The sequence below is a fragment of the Lissotriton helveticus genome, chromosome 9, assembly GCF_964261635.1.
Source record: "Lissotriton helveticus chromosome 9, aLisHel1.1, whole genome shotgun sequence".
Lineage (NCBI taxonomy): Eukaryota > Metazoa > Chordata > Amphibia > Caudata > Salamandridae > Lissotriton > Lissotriton helveticus.
In genome coordinates, this window is record NC_136070.1 from 856,324,399 (window position 1) to 856,344,314 (window position 19,916).

Sequence of the window (19,916 nt, forward strand, 5' to 3'; positions counted from 1 at the left end):
GAACCTCATTTTGAGCAGTATCTGGGGCGATCCAAATTCCGCCTCCAAAGCCCAAAGAACAGTTACAGCACAAATAAGATGTTAGCAAACGATAACTTTAAGTGTTATTGATGGCTTGATAACTGCGAAACTTTGAAACTTTCCGCCCCCAGCCTCATCATAAGAGTCAGAGTGACCGATGCCTGGCTGTCATGTTCCTAAGTCCCCTGCAAAGGCCCGCAACCAGCAAGTCTGTCTGGATTCCTCAGGCAAAACAAAGCGTGCAAATGACACAGTTTGAGGACCACATCATCCCGTTGAGTTCTTGCCTGCTCTCTGCTGCTGTAGCCAGGCCTCCCGCTTCTTCGAGCCAGCAGCAGCTACTACAACTCTGGATTCAGCTGCCTGGTCGGGGCGGGCACCTCAATACCCAGAATAGCCGCTCTCTCTTCCGATTCCGAACAGTGATAGTTCTTGTGTCAAGTGAAAAAACTAAACCAAAGGGGTAAGACCATGGGTATTTCGCCTTGCGGTCTCTTAAGGCTGTCGTGACTGGTCGGAACTGCTGGCGCCGAGCAAGTGTGGCTTGGCTACATCATGGTATAGCGAACCGTTGCATTCTGGAATGACACTTTGTAGAGGGCCCTCGTCTTCTGAAGGACCAACTCCTTGGTTTTAAAAGAGCTGAATTTTGCCAGCACATCCCCGGGGTTCCTGGAATCTCCTGGAGCTCAAGGCCGCACCCTGTGACCCTCTGGTTCAGAGTTTACCAGCACTTTTGAAAAAATCCACACCATAAAGGCCTCCAGACCAGGGCCTTTGCATCCTTCCTCAAGGCCCCTCACTTGAATGTTATCCCAACGAGAGCCAGCCAGCCTTGATATAATCTCTGAGTTCTTGTTTAAATTCTAATAGCGAGGCCATCAAGTCTTCTCGTGTGAGCACCATATTGCTGTCAGTACACGCTCTTCACTGACTGTCCCCTTGGTAGTGTGGGTAAAGAAGTTGGAGACTTTTGTGGGCAGCGCCTTGTTGGGTGGCATTGGGACCCACGTCCACCGCTTGTTTGGGGCCTCCCCACAGCAGGAAAAATCAGGGGGAACTGGAAACTGCACCGGCACCCTAACTCTGCTCCCCTGAAACGGCTGAGAGACCGTTCTGGGTTGGGTGATAAATGCCCAGTGTAATTACTGTAGAGGCGGACGCTCGGTTTGGGTGTACTGCAACCACTTGTGACTGTCAGCCGGGGATCACTGCCTGAGGTGGTGTACAGAAGTCCGGGATGCTCTGTACTGAGGACAGGCCCCACATGGCCCGGGGACCCCTGCTACTCTTCTACCAGCTCCTTGCTGCCCACAGCAATATTGAAGTCCCTCGCAGCCGACCACCTGCTTAGTACTACCGCCGGACACTAACTTGAGGTTATCTTCACCAAGCCCACTACTTAACCCTGGGCCTCCTGGGGACCCCTCTGATCGGCGCCTCAGTTCCTCTCTGTCCATGTGCTAGGGTGCTCACCTTGCTCGGGCCACACACAAAGAGAAACTGTGGGGTAGGTTGTTGTTTGGCTCAGGGACCCCCAGGTGTGTCAATAGATCGCTGGAGAAGGCGGCACCATAAGGGGCAGGGAGCCTCCTGCCGGGCCCTCCTCACGAGACTGTGTGAAGGTGCATGACCAATGTCATCATAAGGTCAGGCACCGCTTGAGTGTGGTTACTCCTGATAGCCCAGTTTAGTGTAGGGAGAGACCCCCCGCTCCTCTCTGTACCTGGCGTTTTTGGCAAGGAAGGCCCTCATGAGCCTCTGCTCCACCAGGGCCTCCTCTCCGCAAACGGGGGTCACAGTGGGGAGATCACATCTTCTGCCGCAGGTGCCAATGAATTTAAAAGTGAAAAAACGTATACAATACTTTTGAAACAACCACACTATATTTTTTCGGTGATTGGGTTATTTATTCACCCTATTTTTCACAAACTCTTGTTTTTTGGAAGGACTTTTACCTTCACATAGAAGACATAAATATCATACATATATTACATATATTTTCAGATATCACAATTTACACTTTTGCTTTCAACAATATACAAGACCAACGTTTGATCACAACATATACAATACTTTTGCACAACTTTATACAACCGAGACTACATCAAAACAAACCAATGTGTAACAAATAATCAAATATTAGCTCAATTTAAATGTCATTAAGCATTTTCTAGCATTCAAATTTCTTCGTTATATTTCAAAGAATCAATTATATTCCTTTTTTGATGACGCGTTTCAAGCCTCACGGGTTCTCCATGGGCTCTCATCAGGGCATCTTATTTTCCACACATTGGACTCATCTGCCAATGTAGTGAAATCTCCTATTCTTATCCTTTTGATCATGCAAGACAGGGTTAATGTATTTAATGTCTGGGTTCCTGGTATACTATGTCTGTTCTTATTTGCACGTTTAGTAATGCTCTCTAGGCGATAACTACTCCGTTACGCCTAATGCCTTTAATTGCCCCCACTTCCGCACTTTTTTCTTCTCTCCTTTTTTGTGATTCATACGCTAATGTCTCCCTCACTCTGCCATATCCATTCTGTACAGGAAATCTCCAAAGGTGCCAATGAAGCAGGGCGCTGCCCTCCTGCGGCTGCAACTGACTCCTAGGGCAAACTGAAAAGAGTCGCAGGAGCCCTCATCCATCTCAGTATCCGTGCAGTCCCCCGCTGGTCTCGGGGCCACAGCGTTCGTTTCAGCGACAAAGCGTGGTGACAGCCACCATTTTGGCTCGCGCCGTGGCTCCAGCGGCAGGAATATTCTTACACCGCATGCATCATCAGGGGCTCCTAACCCGCCGCCGGGGAGCCCCCATACCTCCGGGTACCCCAGGGAATCGGGCGACCTGGTTTTGTAGAAATAAGTGCCTCTCAAAACCGTGAATGGGGCTGGGCCTGGTGCAGAGCCGATTGGAGTTACGTCCGGTCGGCCATGATGGTGGGCCACACCCTTTCCTTATTGTGTTTTTTTCATTTTTGTGTAATTTTATTCATTCACAACTCCATAGAATCCAAGTCGATCCTCAACACTTCTCAATCGGGATTCCGCAGCAACCACAGCACCGAGACCGCCCTCCTAGCTGCCAACGCTGACATCCGCACTCTCCTTGACCAAGGCCACACAGCAGCACTCATCCTACTAGAGCTCTTTGCAGCCTTCTACATCATCTCCCACTGCACATTAGCCACCAGTCTCCATGACGCCAGCATACAGGGAACTGCCCTAGACTGGATCCGCTCGTTCCTCACCGACAGAACTCAAAGAATTAAACTCCCACCCTTCCTCTCCGAAACACACAGAGATCAGATGCGGAGTACCTCAAGGCTCCTCACTCAGCCCCATGCTCTTCAACATCTACATGGCCCCTTTCGCAGCCATCGTCAGGAAATACAGACTCAGCATAGTATCACGCTGACAACACCCAGCTCATCCTCTCCCTCACGAAGAAACCCAACATCACAAGACTCAGCTTCCAGGAAGAAATGAAGGACGATGAATCCTGGAAGAGCAGCAGCTGCCTGAAGTTCAACTCAAAGAAGACAGAAGTCCTCATCCTCTGTACCACCCCCTCTGCGTGGGACAACACCTGGTAACCACATGCCCTCAGCAACCCTCCCACACCCACGGACCATGCCTGCAACCTGGGCATCATACTCAACTCCTCCCTTACCATGAACCGACAGATCAACGGTTCAACGGATCAATGCCGGAACTTCCACTTGCTTCAACACACTCCGCATACTTTGCAAGACCTGCTAGTGGATCCCCTCCTTGAAGCCAGGAAGGCCTTCACCCACGTACTTATAACAAGCAGACTGGACTATGGGAACACCCTCTACACCAAAATTACCAAATCTCTAATCCACAAACTCCAGACCGTCCAGAATTTTGCAGCCAGACTCGTCCTAGGCATCCCACAATGAGACCACATCACCCAGTACCTTCAAGACCTCCACTGGCTCCCCATCATGAAGAGAGTGCCCTTCGACTTGCTCACTGATGCCTAAAAATCCTCCACAGCACCAGACCCCAGTACTTCAACTAAAGAATCTCCTTCCACGCCCCCAAGAGAAACCTCTGCTCCTCCGACCTCGCCCTGGCCGAAATCTCTCGCATCTGGAGAGCCAGAGCGTGAGGAAGAGTCCTCTCTTACATCGCGGCCAAGACCTGAAACGAACTACCCCTCAGCATCAGACAAACCCCCACACTGCAAGCACTCAGGAAGAGCCTCAATACCTGGCTCTTCGAATGACTTTGAGCTGCCCGATATTCCCCCCAGTGCCTTCACAATTCCTATTGATTGATTCTAAATATTCTCTACATTTATCAATTTATTTTTTATTGTGTTTGTGTCAAGCTACCAGACAGTCAAAATAGGTTTAATTAGTGACTATCATGAGCCCAGACTAGGATTGTGATTATTATGAGAGATACATTCTCACCTCTCTCAACTCCTACTCAAATTTTCTACAGGTATGTTAATGTCTTTTACTGTAGAACCTAATAAGAACCCTGTTTACTTTATTTTTGTGTGGGACTCTACAGTGGATAATAAAGTACTTCTCTTTTCATAAAGATAAGCACTGAATTGGACAGGTGTTATTTTGCTTTGGTAGATGATTGTTGAGTTCTAAGTCTATAACCCCTACACCACCTACTAATAAACCTTGGTATCCTCACCCCCACTACACTGAGAGTCAAGGACTGAAATGGGGTTCTTAGTCCTCCGTTTTTAGTGCTATGGTAGGTCTTTTTAATCTATAAACACAAGAAGGGGGACAGGGAGCATTTAGGAAAAAACGAGCGGGTCCAGTACCAATGCTCCCAAGAGTCACTATGTATCACCAAAGGCAACAGTTCCCAAAGTTATGAAGTCCGCAGCCGTACTTTGGTTGCAAGTCAAGGCCTAAATAGGTGAAGAGTTAAGAGAGAAGTGGAAGAGGGAGTAGAAATGTCTCTAAGTGATCAGGTAGAAATCAGATGAAGTTGGGGGAATTTCTCCTTTAGGTATTAGTGCCCTCACACACTCTTGTGAGTGTCATGCTTCATCATTGGGCGTCGCTCCTCGTGGGGGGGGCACCGCAGTCCTCCACAGGCCCCACGAGAGGACTCTTTATCGGAGATCTTCAAGGAGACGCCGCAGTTGTGTATGTGGGTGTGTGGGCCTATAAAACATGTGGAGATGATTTTAAAATTACATTATTGGTACCTAACTAACACACTTTATTCAAGGGTCAAGAAGGTAAAGAGTGGTGTAGGTATACCACACTGGATGAGAAGCACCTCCAGGAAACAGATATAATGGAGGGGAGTGTATTGCTCTGCTGCATTTCTTTAAAATTCCATACATGTGTGTAGAGGTGAAAGTGTGGTCAGTGTGCTCGACATGCTTCGCGCAGTATTAGTCCCTAGTGGATCCCGGTGCGCTTCTTCAGGACCATGTAAAAGTGAGATAAAACAATAAAAATAGACTTCAGGGATGATGACACCCTGTAGCCCTATGGTACCTATTATAAGGTGGTGTTGCGTCTGAGTAGCGCAATGGAACATCAACTGTGTGTTCCTTAGAACAACCCCTTAGAAAGTCATGGAGTGCCTCTACGGCAACGTCTGCAGTGCAGAAGCCACCATTTCCTGCTTCCTGTCACAGTTTAGTACCTGCCCCAACCGCTCATGGACCGCCGGAGAGGTCTGTTTTATCCACACAGTGATAAAACGCCTAAGCCACCTTGTTGTGTGACAGTAACCCTAGCTTGCTCTAAGATCCCCTAAAGGGTTCTGACCGGTTGCCTGTTCCTCAACATTGCAGACTCTTTTTTTTATTGCATTTATTTTTGCATTAATACTATTCACTTTTATTAATTTAAGTTACAGAGGACTGCACACAACCTTTCACTTATTTCATAGTGTTGCAGCAGAGAAAATGCCTGTGCTGATGGGAAGTCAAATTCCAATCAACACAAAGTATGTCCAGTAGCGTCTTGTAATGAAAGAACGCTGAAACTCTTTTGGTTCCCACTGTACACCGTAGGCCTGTGGCATACACGTTGGAGGGAAGAGTTGAAGGCAGACTTAGAATGTTGAGTTCTTAGTTACATGCAGAGGAATAAACATGTGTAAAGTTAATATCCGTGTGTAGCGTACTTATTGGCGTGCACCTAGGCTGGCAGGATGCTACAACTGGCGACGAGATAGGGGATCCGAAGCCCAATCACTGAAAACAATCTTCCAGGGAGTTTGCTGTGGTCCAGCAAATTGTTTGTGCATGCCACGTGTGTCACAGTCAAAGTGTAAAATCGACGCCGGCACATGTGGAGGCTCAATGGAACGCCAGCCTGTGTAAATGCTTGAAGATAAAGAAAATGACATTGAACGTCTACATGTCGGCGGCCAGGAACTGAGTGAAACAGCAGCAAATAAAAGGTACTTTATCATTAAGTAAATTAATGGCATATGCTATATGGAGTAAGATCGATAAGGGCAGTTGCAAATAGGTTACAAAACCAGTACACAGCAATACTTAAGTACAAATCAAATTGAAAATAATGTGCTACGAAGCAGAAACTAACCTGTTGTTTGTGAAGAAGAATTTAAGCAGAAAGCATCCCCAAAATCATAACTTTACCTGATTTCATGGACTAGTGGAATGCTAAGTTAATCTATTTATTAAAACCATTAATGAATCGTCGTGCCAAAATGTGCTGTGGAGTGACCCCAGGAGGAGGTTTAAGGGTTGTGTGTGCAGAGTTGTTCCCAGAAGAAGCGACCCACTACCAAAGCTGCCACACAGGGGTCCAGAATAACTCCCCAGATAGCCATCAAGTAGAGAGCTGCAATAGAAATCGAGGGCAAAATCCAAGCTTTACAAGCTGTTAAGGCTGACCCCAAAGCCAGCACGTCCCAAGGCGCTAGAGAAGCTATACCTAATCAAGTTCCACATGTAGGCCTGAGAGACCACTAATGTCCACCAATGTATATACGGCTCCTGCATTCTTAAAAAATACCAACTGCATTTGATACTGCCAAAAAATCCATTATTGGTTATAGATGGATGGAATGGATAGAGATTTTTGAAGACTGGAAGGCTGGTGAAGGAGTGAAAGAAGACATGAACAAAATAACACAAGAAGTTGAAGGGAAGCACGATCAAATCAAAACTGCCTTGAATGTCAAGTTTAATCCAGTGCCAAATGTGGATTAGGAAAGATACATATTCAGTCAAGAGCACCAGAGACCAGGTGAGGTCATAGATGAGTTTGTGGAGAGACTGGATGTTCTGGCGAAGCATTGTACATTTAATGCATTTAAGTATGAGGAAGCTACCCACCTCCGAGCAATCAACAGATGTCTGGCAGTTATTTTTTTATGAAGAATGCTGAAGGAAACTCTGAGTTTAGAACAATTCCTTAAAACTGCTCATGCTGAAGAGTGTGATGATCGCTAAGTGACTGACATGGAGACTGGAGGTGCCCAAAGAGCGCCAGTCATGAGCATGATAAGTAAGCAAAGGTACACGGCTGAGGGACACAAGGTGATGTCTCCACAGAAAAAGAGAACATATTATAGATGTGGATTGTCATTTCCACATGAAGGTAAATGTCCCATCAGTGAACAAACAATCCTCTGTTGTGGTAAAGCGAACCATCCGGTGACGACTTGCAGGGTGAAGAGAAAAGTAAGTGTGTCACAGCGTGAAGGCCAAATGATCGACTGAACGTACCTCAATGACATATGACGCGCTCCTACAAGGCTAAGCGGTCACATCAGCTAAGGCAATTCGACACCAAATGAAGTTGATCATAATCAAAGTCATCGAAAAAGAGTTCTTCAGTTTCTAGTGAAAATGACAATTATAATTGTGCAATTTTTAAATTTACATCAGAAAGGCATGTAAATATGAGACTGGTAAAATGTGAGGAACAATTTAAAGTGCAGACAAATTGGTATGAAAAAGTACCAAACATATTGAAACATTGTTGAAATTCATTCTAAAATAAATGGGTGTTCAATACAATTCATAATTGACAGTGGTGCATCAATAAATATAATGCCTGAGGAGAAATATCAGGAACTGTCTCTGTCACCACAACTTACTATGTCAGAAACAAAAGTATACACATGGGCGGCTTGAACACCCTTAAAGAGTCAAGGATCCTTTGTAGCCACAATGAAATACAAGAAAAATGTGTTACAAGCACATATTCATGTACTTCAAGAAACTGCTTCAAGTGCCAATATGCTGAGTTTTAATTCTGATGCTGATAAGGAACTGATATCAGTGAACTACAATATGAATGCTCATCATACAATTGTAAGTCAATTTGCTTCCTCAATTCACCTGCTAGCAAAAACTGAAAAAAATGAAAGTAAAGTTACACATAAATGAGGATGTTCGTCCTGTTCCTCAAAGACACAGCCAAATTATCTTTCACTTGCAAATGACTGTTGAAAAGGAACTTACTTTGTTACTTAAACATGACATCATTGAACGCTCCACTAGTCCGACACCATGGGTTTCTTCCACTGTAGTAGTGCCCAAAAGACACAGTGAAGGAGCTGTGTGCATATGTGTTGACATGTGTCAGGCCAACAAGGCAACTGAGAGAGAGAGAGAGAGAGAGAGAGAGAGAGAGAGAGAGAGAGAGAGCCTGGTCCTCACATTGCTGATATGATAACTCAACTTAATTCTTCTCTCGACTTGACCTAAATAAAGGATATCACTAATTGGAGCTTGAAGAACAATCGAGGTACATTGCAACATTCTCTACTCATATTCGTCTGTTTCACTTTAAGCGATTGAATGTTGGTGTATCCTCTGTTGCAGAACCTTTCCAAGAGATCATTCAACATATCATACAGTCTGTAGTACATGCATTTAACTATTGTGATAACATATCAGTTTTCAGTGCCATAAAGAAGGAACATGACAAAGCTCTCATGCAAGTATGTCATTTGCTGACCAATGTAAGCTTAACTCTGAATGCCGACAAATGTGAATTCTTTGACCATGTCTTTTCTGATGGGATATAAAACCTGATCCAGCAAAAGTGCAAGCATTGTGTACTGCAAATATCCCACAAGACATTTCTACGTTATGATCCTTTCTTCGACTGTCCATTTACTGTTCAAGATACGTACAAGACTTTGCTACAGTCAGTGCACCAGTACGCCAACTTACGAAAAATAATGTATGAGTGTGAGAAGAGCTCCCAACACATCAAGTAAGCAATTGGGAGTGCCACTGAGGATGGGCTAATTTGGTCACAAACTACATACAGAGGTTGTTAGTTGAATCTAGCCCTGTCCGGTTGGGTGCAATCATTGCACAGCACAGTGGACAGCCAAATGCCCAGAGATATAGCGTAGCATTTGCTAGTAAGAGCCTGTCACAAACAGAATGTGCTTACTCGCAACCGGAGAAAGATAGTTTGGCAGTGGTCCGGGCTTGTGAACATTTCCATGTTTTTTTGCACTTTCGCCCTATCATTGTTGTGACTGATCATCAAGCACTGTGGATGATATTTGGCAATACAGAACTCAAAATGCCTCCTCAAATTGAATGTTGGGGTTTGAGGTTACAAGAATACAGCTATACGATTATTCATCATCCTGGGAAAGATGAGAATTTGGTTGATTATTTTTCAACAGTGTCATTACAATGTCCTGGTACCCAATCCAAGTCAGCAGAGGCCTACATCAATTTTATTGTGAAATCGAGCACAGCAGCTGCCATGTCTTTAGTATTAAATCTATTTTATTAGTTTTTTTGCAGCAAACATACAAAACAATTACACCTACAACCCAAAGGGCCGGCTTAAGATCATGACTCCATGTAGGCGGTACACTGATGACCGTGATGCAGTAGTTAATTAACACAGCAAGCCACCTACAACCCCGAGGGGCCGGCCGCGTCTCAAATCGGGGCGGGGGGGGGTGCGGTGTGGGAAATGAGGAGATCTTGGTGCATAGCCTCAAGGAACCCCCGAGTACATAATTCTCTCGGCGGGTCACCCACCACGCCCCGTTGAACAGGTGTTGCTGCGACAAAGACCCCGTCTGTCAAGATGTCGGAAAAAAAAAACACAAAACTAGAGACCCCGAAAAAACAGATCCCACCCAAAACCCTCCAGGAACTCCACCGCCCCTCCCCCCCTCCCCCCTCCCCAGGTCCAGGTCCATCATTCTCCGCAAGTAACCACTAGGCTTTTCAGACTCCATCCCGCTCATTTTGGGCCAAACGCAGCAGGCGCAGATACCGAGGACACGTGACTTCTCTAAATTCCGTGGCCAGCAGGGAAAGGAATGGCTGCCACAATTCCGCATATCTGTTCCCCTCGCCCGCCCCAAGAAGGGAGAGCTTCTCCATGCCTAAAACCGCCCACAGACGGTAAAGCCACCCCTGGAAGGTGGGCGCGTGAGAGGTGCGCCAGAGGGACACAATGTTCTGCAATGCTGAACCCAGCGCAATGGCCATCAACCTGCCCCTGCGAGAACGTAAGGGATATGTGACAGGGTTGGGCAGACCCAGCAGGATGTATGATGGAAAGCGGGGGAGTTCGGTGGCAAAGTGGGCATCGACCTCATCCAACACTGACTTCCAATACTCCTTCAGATGCACACAATCCCACAATAAATGGGTCAGGGACCCCCTCTCCCCACACCCCCTCCAGCACGTCGCCTCTCTATTGTGGTCTATTTCGTGCAGTCTCTCAAGGGTATAATACCAATACGTCGCTATTTTGGTGAGTGTATCAGTCAGTCCCATGTGATATGCGGAGTGTCGCGGGCGATAATAAATACCATCTCACTCCGCGGCGCTCAGGGTACGCCCCAGCTCCCTCTCCCAGCGGGCCCTGCCTGAGCTGTACACCCGAGAGTACCGGTCTAGGAGAGTGCGATACAGGTCCGAGATGAGATGTTTATCCGAGGTTCTCGTGATCAGCCAGTATTCATAGGGCCGTAGTCTTCGATCAGCCCCTTCTCGTACCTGGCTATGCAAGGCCCAGTGCCAGGCCTGAAGATATCGGATGCGCTCCGATTCCGGCATGTGATATTCTTGCTTGAAGGTTTCAAACGGGATAATCCCCTCCGTTGTATACAAATGGAACAGGGATCTACAGCCCGCCGGGCGCCACTTCGCGAATGCCACTACATCCATCCCGGGCGTAAAGACCGGGTTCTCAAGTATGGGAGTAAACGGGGATGGGAAGGTGGTCAACTCCGATTTAAGACTGGTACCGTCCCAGACTTCAAGTGGCACCCTCGTAATGTAGGAGGCGTAGAGATTGGGGGGACGGTGCTGACGATGGAGGAAGGGCACCTCTTGGAGTGGACGGCCCGCGACCGCCTGGTCCTGGAAGAGCCAGTGTTTTTCTGACTCCCATCTGCTCCATTCCACCAGTGTTCACAGCTGAGCCGCCTGGTAGTAGAGCAAGAGGTCTGGAAGACCCAATCCCCCTTTCTCAGGAGGGAGCATCGCGAGACGTAGCTTCATCCGGGGTTTCCTGCCATTCCATATGAACTGCGCCAACTCCGCTTGCGCCTGGCGTAGCCAGCCATCCGGCGGATGGAGAAGGATGGCGCGGAACACATATAGAATCTGTGGTATAACCGTCATTTTGATAGCTGCCACCCTGCCTAGCCAGGACATAGGGAGGTGCTTCCACCTGCTCAGTTCCGTACGGATGAGCCCACGCAGCCGTGAATAGTTGATCTCTACCGTGTCCGACAGTGTGGCTACCAAGTGAATTCCCAAATAGGGAACCGACGTCTGCGCCCATCGAAACGGAGAACGCTCCTGAAGGCGGGCCCGTGTGCGCGGGGCTAGAGAGAGGTCCAGGGCTTCCGACTTGGTCATATTCACCTTGAACCCCAACACCTTGGAAAACTCACTCAGGATGTCCACACATGCCGGGAGGGACGCGTCCGGGGAGGACAAGGACAGAAGGATGTCGTCGGCATACAGGCTGATGGTATGGGTATACGCCCCGAATTTGACACCGCGTACCTCGGGAGTGGTTCGCATTAGTTGCGCGAGGGGTTCCATATACAAGGCAAAGAGCAGGGGCGACAGGGGGCACCCCTGACGAGTACCACGCTCTATCGGGAATCGGGGCGAGGCGAAACCATTGACTCTGACTGTCGCGGAGGGGAAATAATAGCAATTCAGGACCCACGCACGGAACCGGTCGCCCAGCCCGGCTTTCACCATTACCCACTCCAGATAAGGCCAGTGGACCCGGTCGAATGACTTCTCGGCATCTATTGCAAGCAACATATATTCCCCCGACGTTCTTTCGGCCTTCTCAATCAGATGCAGTGCTCTTTTAGTATTGTCTATGGTCTGGCGTTCAGGGATGAAGCCCGCCTGGTCCGGATCGATCAGCCCCTGCATGAGCGGAGCGAGGCGTGTCGCCAATATGCCAGTGTAGATTTTTAAGTCGACATTGAGCAGAGATATAGGGCGATATGTATCGCACCTCGAGTGATCCTTCCCCGGCTTGGGGATGACTGAGATGGTAGCCTCCAACAAGTCGCTCGTGATCACCCCGGGGTCCGCAAAAGAATTAAAGAGAGCAGTTAGTAGAGGTGCTACCTGTGCACAAAACGTCTTGTAGAAGAGTGCCGAAAAACCATCTGGTCCCGGCACTTTTGCCACCTTGAGGCACGAGATGGCAGCAATCACCTCCTCCGGCCGGATAGGCCGCTCCAGGAGATCCGATTGTTCCGGGGTCAGCGCGGCGAGGGTGACCGAGGCCAGGAACCTCTCACCGTCTTCCGGGTCAAGCGAGGACCCGGTGTACAGGGAGGTATAGAAGGTGCTAAATGCCTCCGCGATGTCCGCGTCTTCAGTGACCACCCGTCCATCCGGCAAGACAATCTCCCGCACCGCCTGTTTCCGTTGTTTTTCCCGAAGGGCATGACCCAGCAGTCTCCCGCAGCGGTCTCCCCCTGTGTAGTATAAGTGTCACACCCTCAGCGCCGTGCATTCCGCGCGGTCTTGATCTAGTGCTGCCAATTGTTGCCTACCCTGTCGTAGCTGACTCCAGATCCTCGGCGCCCCGGTCCACTGGTGCACACGTTCGAGTTCCTGTGTCCGTTGCGAGAGCTCCTCCCGCTTCCGTGCGCGCTCCACGTTCGCCGCAGCCGAGATCGCTATAAACTCACCGTGCAGAACCGCTTTCAGTGCCTCCCAGTGAGTGACCAAGGATGTAGTGTCAGTGCTGTTATGCGCCAGATAGTCAGTAATAGCCCCCCGGACCTTCCCCACCACATCTGCGCGGTGCAGCAATGAGTCGCGTAACCTCCAGCAGCGCAGTGTGCGGGTGAGCGGGGGCAGGGAAAATACCGCTACCATGTGGGAATGATCAGAGTGGGAAGCATCCCCAATCTCCACATCCGTTGCTAGAGCCTGGAGCGAAGGGGAGGCCAAAAAATAATTCAGCCGGGCATAGGTTTTGTGGGCGTTAGAGTAGTAGGTGTATTCCCTTTCAGAGGGATGAAAGCGGCGCCACAGATCCACCATGCCCATATCTATTAGTCTTGCCCCCCCCCAGCGGAGAGTGTCCCAACCTGAGTGGAGCGCTGCGCTGACCCGTCCTGCACATTGTCCATGACCAAATTCAGATCCCCTCCCATCAAAACATGACGATCAGGAGACGCGGCAATCTCGGTGAGTGCGGAGTGTAGAAACTTCTCCTGGCCTTCATGTGGGGCATAAATAGAGTAAACCGTGAATGTCTCCCCCCCCCAGGGAGAATCTATAAGACAACAACCTCCCCTTCACCTCTACCCTCCTTTACAGGACCTTGCCCCTGAATCTCCGAGCCACCAGAACAACCACCCCCCCGGTTTTAGTGGAAGTGGAAGAGTAGAACTGATGGGGGAAATGGCGCAAGCGCATTCTATGGCAGTCCTTCAGCAGAAGGTGTGTCTCCTGGAGCTGGCATATATCGGCTTTAGAGGCCTCCAGAAGGGAAAGGACGGCCCTTCGCTTCACAGGATTGTTGAATCCCCGCACATTAAGGTTGAGGACGCGCAACTCAGTCTGTGGCATGGGAAAATATGTGTGCCCCCCGGATCCCTGCCGGGCAGAATCAAGCAATGGCCAAGTACGCCCCTCATACCTCCGTCTCCCCCGCTGAGGCGCACCCTGAAGCCTGCGTCGTGCAAGAATCTGCAAGCGTTAACGCCTGAGCACCGAAAAGAGTCCCTGGACCCCACCCCACCCTCCAACTCAGCCCACCCCCAGCAAACCCCCCCCCCCCAGAAAAAGACAAGAAGCAACCAACAAAGCATCACAAGCAATCCCCCCTCTCTCCTAGTCAAACAGCCAACAAACCCTCCCCCTTCCCCACCTGAAGGAGACAAAGAACAGTCTTGTCCATCATCCACAGATGTGGATGCCTAGTGAAGGTCAATATCGGGGGAATGTGTCCGAATCCAATACCTCGTCCCCCACCGCCGGCCCGTTTGTCCCCATCCTCTCCTTACACATCAGAGCCTCAGAGTGCCGAGATCGGCAGTCACCCACTGTCAGGCCCCGCCAGCTCCGTCGCCGCTGTCTCCACCGCTGCCCGTTGACCCTCCTTGATATCCAATGTGGGCGGACGCTTCGGCCTGCGCCGTCATCGTTGCTGTTGCCACTGCCCTGTGGCGTCCGCCCCAGTCGCCCCCCGGCCAGGCGGTCCCTCCTACTCCTTCGGCTCCTCGATATCTAAAAGACGGCATGCTTCCCTGAAAGACCGCAATTGGCAGGCCTTATTGTCCAGTCGAAACACCAGGCGAAAGGGGTGGCCCCAGCTGTATGAGATGTTGCGTCGTCTCAGTTCCGCCGTGACCGGTCTGAAGGACCGCCGTTTTGCAAGAGTGATGGCCGCCAGATCCTGATATAGAGATGGTGAGTGGCCACCAAAGGAGATAGTTCCCATCTGGCGGGCCTTGCTAAGGATCTCTTCCTTGGTACGGAAGTCTTGCACACAGGCTAAGATATCAGCGGCAGGGCAGAAGCAGCTCTAGGTGGGCCCGTCCGATGCACCCTGTCCAGGCGGAGCGCGGAGTCTGCTGGTCTGCCCAGGATGTGGTTAAAAAGGCCCTGCGTGAAGTGGAAAAGGTCATCCATATCAGAAGACTGCTTCACCCCCCCGAATCCTAATGTTATGCAGCAGGGAACGGTTCTCTAAATCCTTAACGTGAGATTGAAGGTCCACCTGTTGGTCATGTATACGGATGATTTCCTGCTGCAGCGCCTCCATTTCGATGTCTCGCCCGTCACCTTTGGTCTCCAAGTCGGCAATCCTTTCTTCTATGGCGTTTGTATCGCGGCGGACCTCCCGAATCTCCTCCTGTAGCTCCCTCTTCAAAGCGTGGATGTCCTCCCGCAGACCAGTGAAGAGGGATTCTAGAAAAGTCTTGGTGATGGGTTCTTCGGAGGTCGCCATTCCCAGGGAAGGAGAGCCAGCGGCCGTCTTATCCGCAGCAGCCCGTTGACTGGACATGGTGGGGTCCGACCGCTTACCCACCGTGCTAGGGGTGAACAGGTCTTTAATAGTCCAATCTTTCCGGTTCCTGACCGAGGACATGTCCCTCAGGGCCCGTAGCTGGGATTCAGCCGGGGTAGCGGGGCAGCGTGGGCCCGGGTTGCAAGCACGTATGGGAGCCTGATCCGCCACTCGCAGGGGCCGCCGAATGCACCAAGAACCTCGCCGCGGGTCCCACTGGCGTTCCCACAGTCACCACACCAGCCGCACACAGGCGCTCCCCAGCCCTCCGTCCACGCCGCAATCTCCTCGCTGCTTCTGGGGGTCACTCGCCGCCGGCCCCCGTTCCTTGCTCCCAGCGACAGTCCCGACGTGGACCGTAACTATCCGCGGGGCACACTACTACCGGTCCCCGCTCGCAATGCCGGGCCAGACCGGACCTCTTAGGGCACCACACAAGGGCAGTCTCTGCTCGGGGATGTGTCCAGGAGGCTTCCCAAGATGGCGGCCGGTCGCTCCCAACAACTTAGGCCGGGGCCCAGTATGCTTCCCAATTTGGCGGCCGTTCGCCCCCAACAGCCTAGGCCGGGTCGGGCCCACCAACGAAACCCCGGCTCACACGGCCAGTCTCTCTGCCCGTCTCCCAATGGGTGCCTCGTTCAGGTGAGACACCCGGTGTCCAGCGGGGCGGGACCGTGCCACGCCGTGAAACCTCTCGGGCCTGCCACACCCTGTGGCCGAGCAGTCTGGCATGCTGTCGTCCGACGCTCCCCCCGACCTCACTCTTCTCCTCACCTCGGGCCCGGGGCCCCCGGGGTCGGCGCCCAGGCAGCGGCGCTCCGCGGGCAGGCCCCCCGACCGAGGCCACACCGGGTCCGCCCGCCACCAAGCTCAGCGGCGGCCGCCTCCGCCGCGGCTGCTCTTGTGTGGGTCCGCAGTAGCCGCCGGCCGACACCACTCCGGGGGCCTCACGCAGAAACCGCGTGGGCCGGACCCACCTTCCACGCTCCGGCTCTTGCGTACCAGGATCCTGCCCAAGGAGCTCCCAGGGCGGGCACTATATGCGGGGGTCCTCGGCCACGCCCCACGGCTCCGCTCTCCTCTGGGTCAGACCAGGCCGCTCCCGTGCCGGCTCTCACTCCGCGGCGCCAGGAGCTCCGGACACTCCGCCACCCGTCTCACCGCAGGCAGACCCCACCGGGCAGTAGCCGCTCTCCGGCGGGGTTCATGCACGGGGGATGAGGCGCTATATCAATGCTATACTGTCGGCCGGCGGCGGGAGCTCCGAGACGCACGTCCGCTCACACCGCCATCTTGGCCAAGCCCCCTGCCATGTCTTTAGAACAAATTGTCCTTGCCATGAGCCAAGATAGTAACTTGTCAAGGTTAAAAAATATTATTGCTCATTAATCTTGGATCCAGCTCTCCAGACCTTTCGCTAAGGACAGTGAGTATTTGATGTTCAAAAATGTAAGAGATTAACTTTCAGTGACTCAAGAAGCACTCATTCTGAGACGTTCACAACCTGATGTTCCTGAGAGTCAATGATAACTAGCAATCAATATCGTCCATGAGGGACATCAAGGAATAGTTGACACAAAGAGAGCTCTCCATGATTTAGTCTGGTTTCTAAATCTCAACAAAAGGGTCACAAAAACAATTAAAGACTTGTAATATATGCAACTGTCTTGTATCTCAAGTCATTCATCACCCTTTGAACATGTCAGTATTGCCACATGATGCTTGTCAGAGAATTGTTATTGATTTCTTTGGTCCTCCTGAGAATGGACATCATTATTTAGTCATAGTTGTTGTATAGCCCTGTTTTCTATTGGTGGAAGACCATTCATCTACTACACATGAAACAGCCATTCACAAATTAGATGCCATCTTTGCGACATGGGTGTACCTGCGGTGTTAAAGTCTGACAACAGACCACCTTTCAATAGTCAGGAATCTAAATAATTTAAAGGCTTTCTAAATTGCCTCAATATTGAGGTGATTTAGAAAGTCTTCAAAGCATCGAACACATACTCTTCTTTGGCCCCAGGCCAATGGCCTTGAAGAAAGGTTCATGAGTACTCTAAAGAAAGCTATTCAGCATGCTGCATTGGAGAAGCTTGACCTCAAAGCTGTTTTACACATTACTTTTTGAGATTACCATTCAAACCGTCACTCAACGACAGAGAAATGGCCTGCAACTCTTATGTTTGGAAGAGCTATGACGACCAAGCTGCCCCAATGGACCAACCTCTGATCTAAGAATGAGAAAGACATTCAAGCTACAGACTTTGGTCACAAATAGAAGAGGAAAATATATGCTGACTGACAATGTCATGCAGGGACATCACTTTTGCAAGAGGGCTTCAAGTGCTTGTTAGACAATATAGACAAAGGAAATCTGATGCTCGTTCTGAGGTTGAAACCTTTACTATCATCAACACCAAAGACCACATGGTGACTGCCCAGCATCCTGGGAAGTCCCTTATGGGAGAATCCTCTCATTTTGACATGTGGCCAGCACTCACCCAACATCGATGTCAATGCGGAAACTGGGTCTAGACAGACTGCTGATGATTCTGTGTCTGCTGATAATTCCACCTCACCTGTGCAGATCACTGACACTTCGAGTGCCAGTTTCTGGCTTCCTTTGACTCGATCAGGATGTGTGATTCATGCGCCATGATGCTTAATTGTAAAATTGTAATTGCTTGTGTATCAATGTATTTGTTCATGTATTTATTTGTATATTTATTTATGTATTTATTTATTTAACTATTTTTTAAAGTTGTGACTTGATGATTAAAAAAGTTGGAGATGTAGTGTCTTGTAATAAAAGAATGCTGGAACTCTTTTGGTTCCAGCTGTACACCGTAGGCCTGTGACGTAAGCATTATGGGATGAATTGAAGGCAGGCTTAGAATGTTGAACTCTGACTAACATGAAGCCGAATAAAGACGTGTAAAATTACTCTCCGTGTGTGGCGTACTTATTGGCGAGTACCTAGGCTGGCAGGATGCTACCTGCCCCAGTCTATGGGTCTTCAATTCCTAACCCCATTTGGACAGATTGCACTTATAGTTGATTTGTAAAAGTTCCATTTTGAAGCTTCTTATGCTACATATATAATTTGGCTTGGCTTCAGTGTTGCACAGGCTGTGTTCCTCAACTCCCATTGATGTACCTCCAGGTTTGGCAGTTTCCACGCCTGTAGTGGTTGTGCACCTATGCTGGAAATCCAGTCAATGGGTGATGTGTTAAATTAGTTTAAAGTAAGACACTTGACTGCAGTTAATAATATTTATCCGAAGTATATCAAACCAGCATGGTCCTCAGTTTCCCCAACATTTCAGAAATAGAGGAAGTGACATCAAGCACCCTTTCACCCTGAAAGAAATCTTCGTGTTGGGTCGTTTTCCAAGATATAGTCTAATAGCCTATTCTTATGGTTGTAGAGTTAGGGAAAGGACAAGAGGTGGAGAACACAAAAATTAAACACAACTTTTAAAGATCTTTTACTTTCTGTGTTTGTTGCTATCTTCCTGGCTTCTTTGATTGGGGTTGCAAGGGCAGAGGCAAGTGTGCAAAAGTCACACCAGATATAGTAGATACACACCCTATTTCCCCCTATTTGATGGTCTTAACAGTTTTGATCATCAGTGCGAGACAGAAAAGGCTGAGGAGGCGAAACCACTGATAAAACAAGGGAGCAGACAATTTTATAATATACAAAAGTAACTTCCCAGCTTATGATTTGGTTTTACAGCCTTTCTTGGTGCTACTGATATTTATAAATGTGATGGAAGGTAATCTTTTATAATAGAAAGGATCCAAAAAGAACTAATTAATGTCACAACACTTGAATGTGAGGGATTAGGCAAACCGTAGACATTTAATACAACAATCATAAGCTGTAATTAAGCACAGCTCCAGTGAAAACAAAAAGATTACTGTAGCCAAAGGGATAATTATTCAGAGAAACTAACCCCCTTTACTCTCTCTACGTCTGTGCATTATTTCAAAGCAAACGATTCCATGTAACAAAATGTTTAGGTTGAATTATCATGACAACATTTCAAAAGGTGCAGTCTAAGCATATAAATTGTACATATAACTTTTTTCCTCTCGCAGTCTTGACCCTCGCCTAATATAAATCTATAGAAAATGGAAACGAAATGGTTTTGGTCTGGTCGCTGAAATCGTTTACTAGGAAAGTATTGAGAAAGTAAATCAGACAGGCCTGAAAAGAGGTGCTAAAAATAGCCCTGAAAATGTTTTAATATTAACGTCAATTGCTCCAAGCGAGACAGTCTTGCTTGGGGCATTTCAGGTTACAGCTTGGGTATGGAAATATTCTGTCCCCGTAGATATTACTTTTAAATAAGCATAAATAAATTATTTTGCAGCAC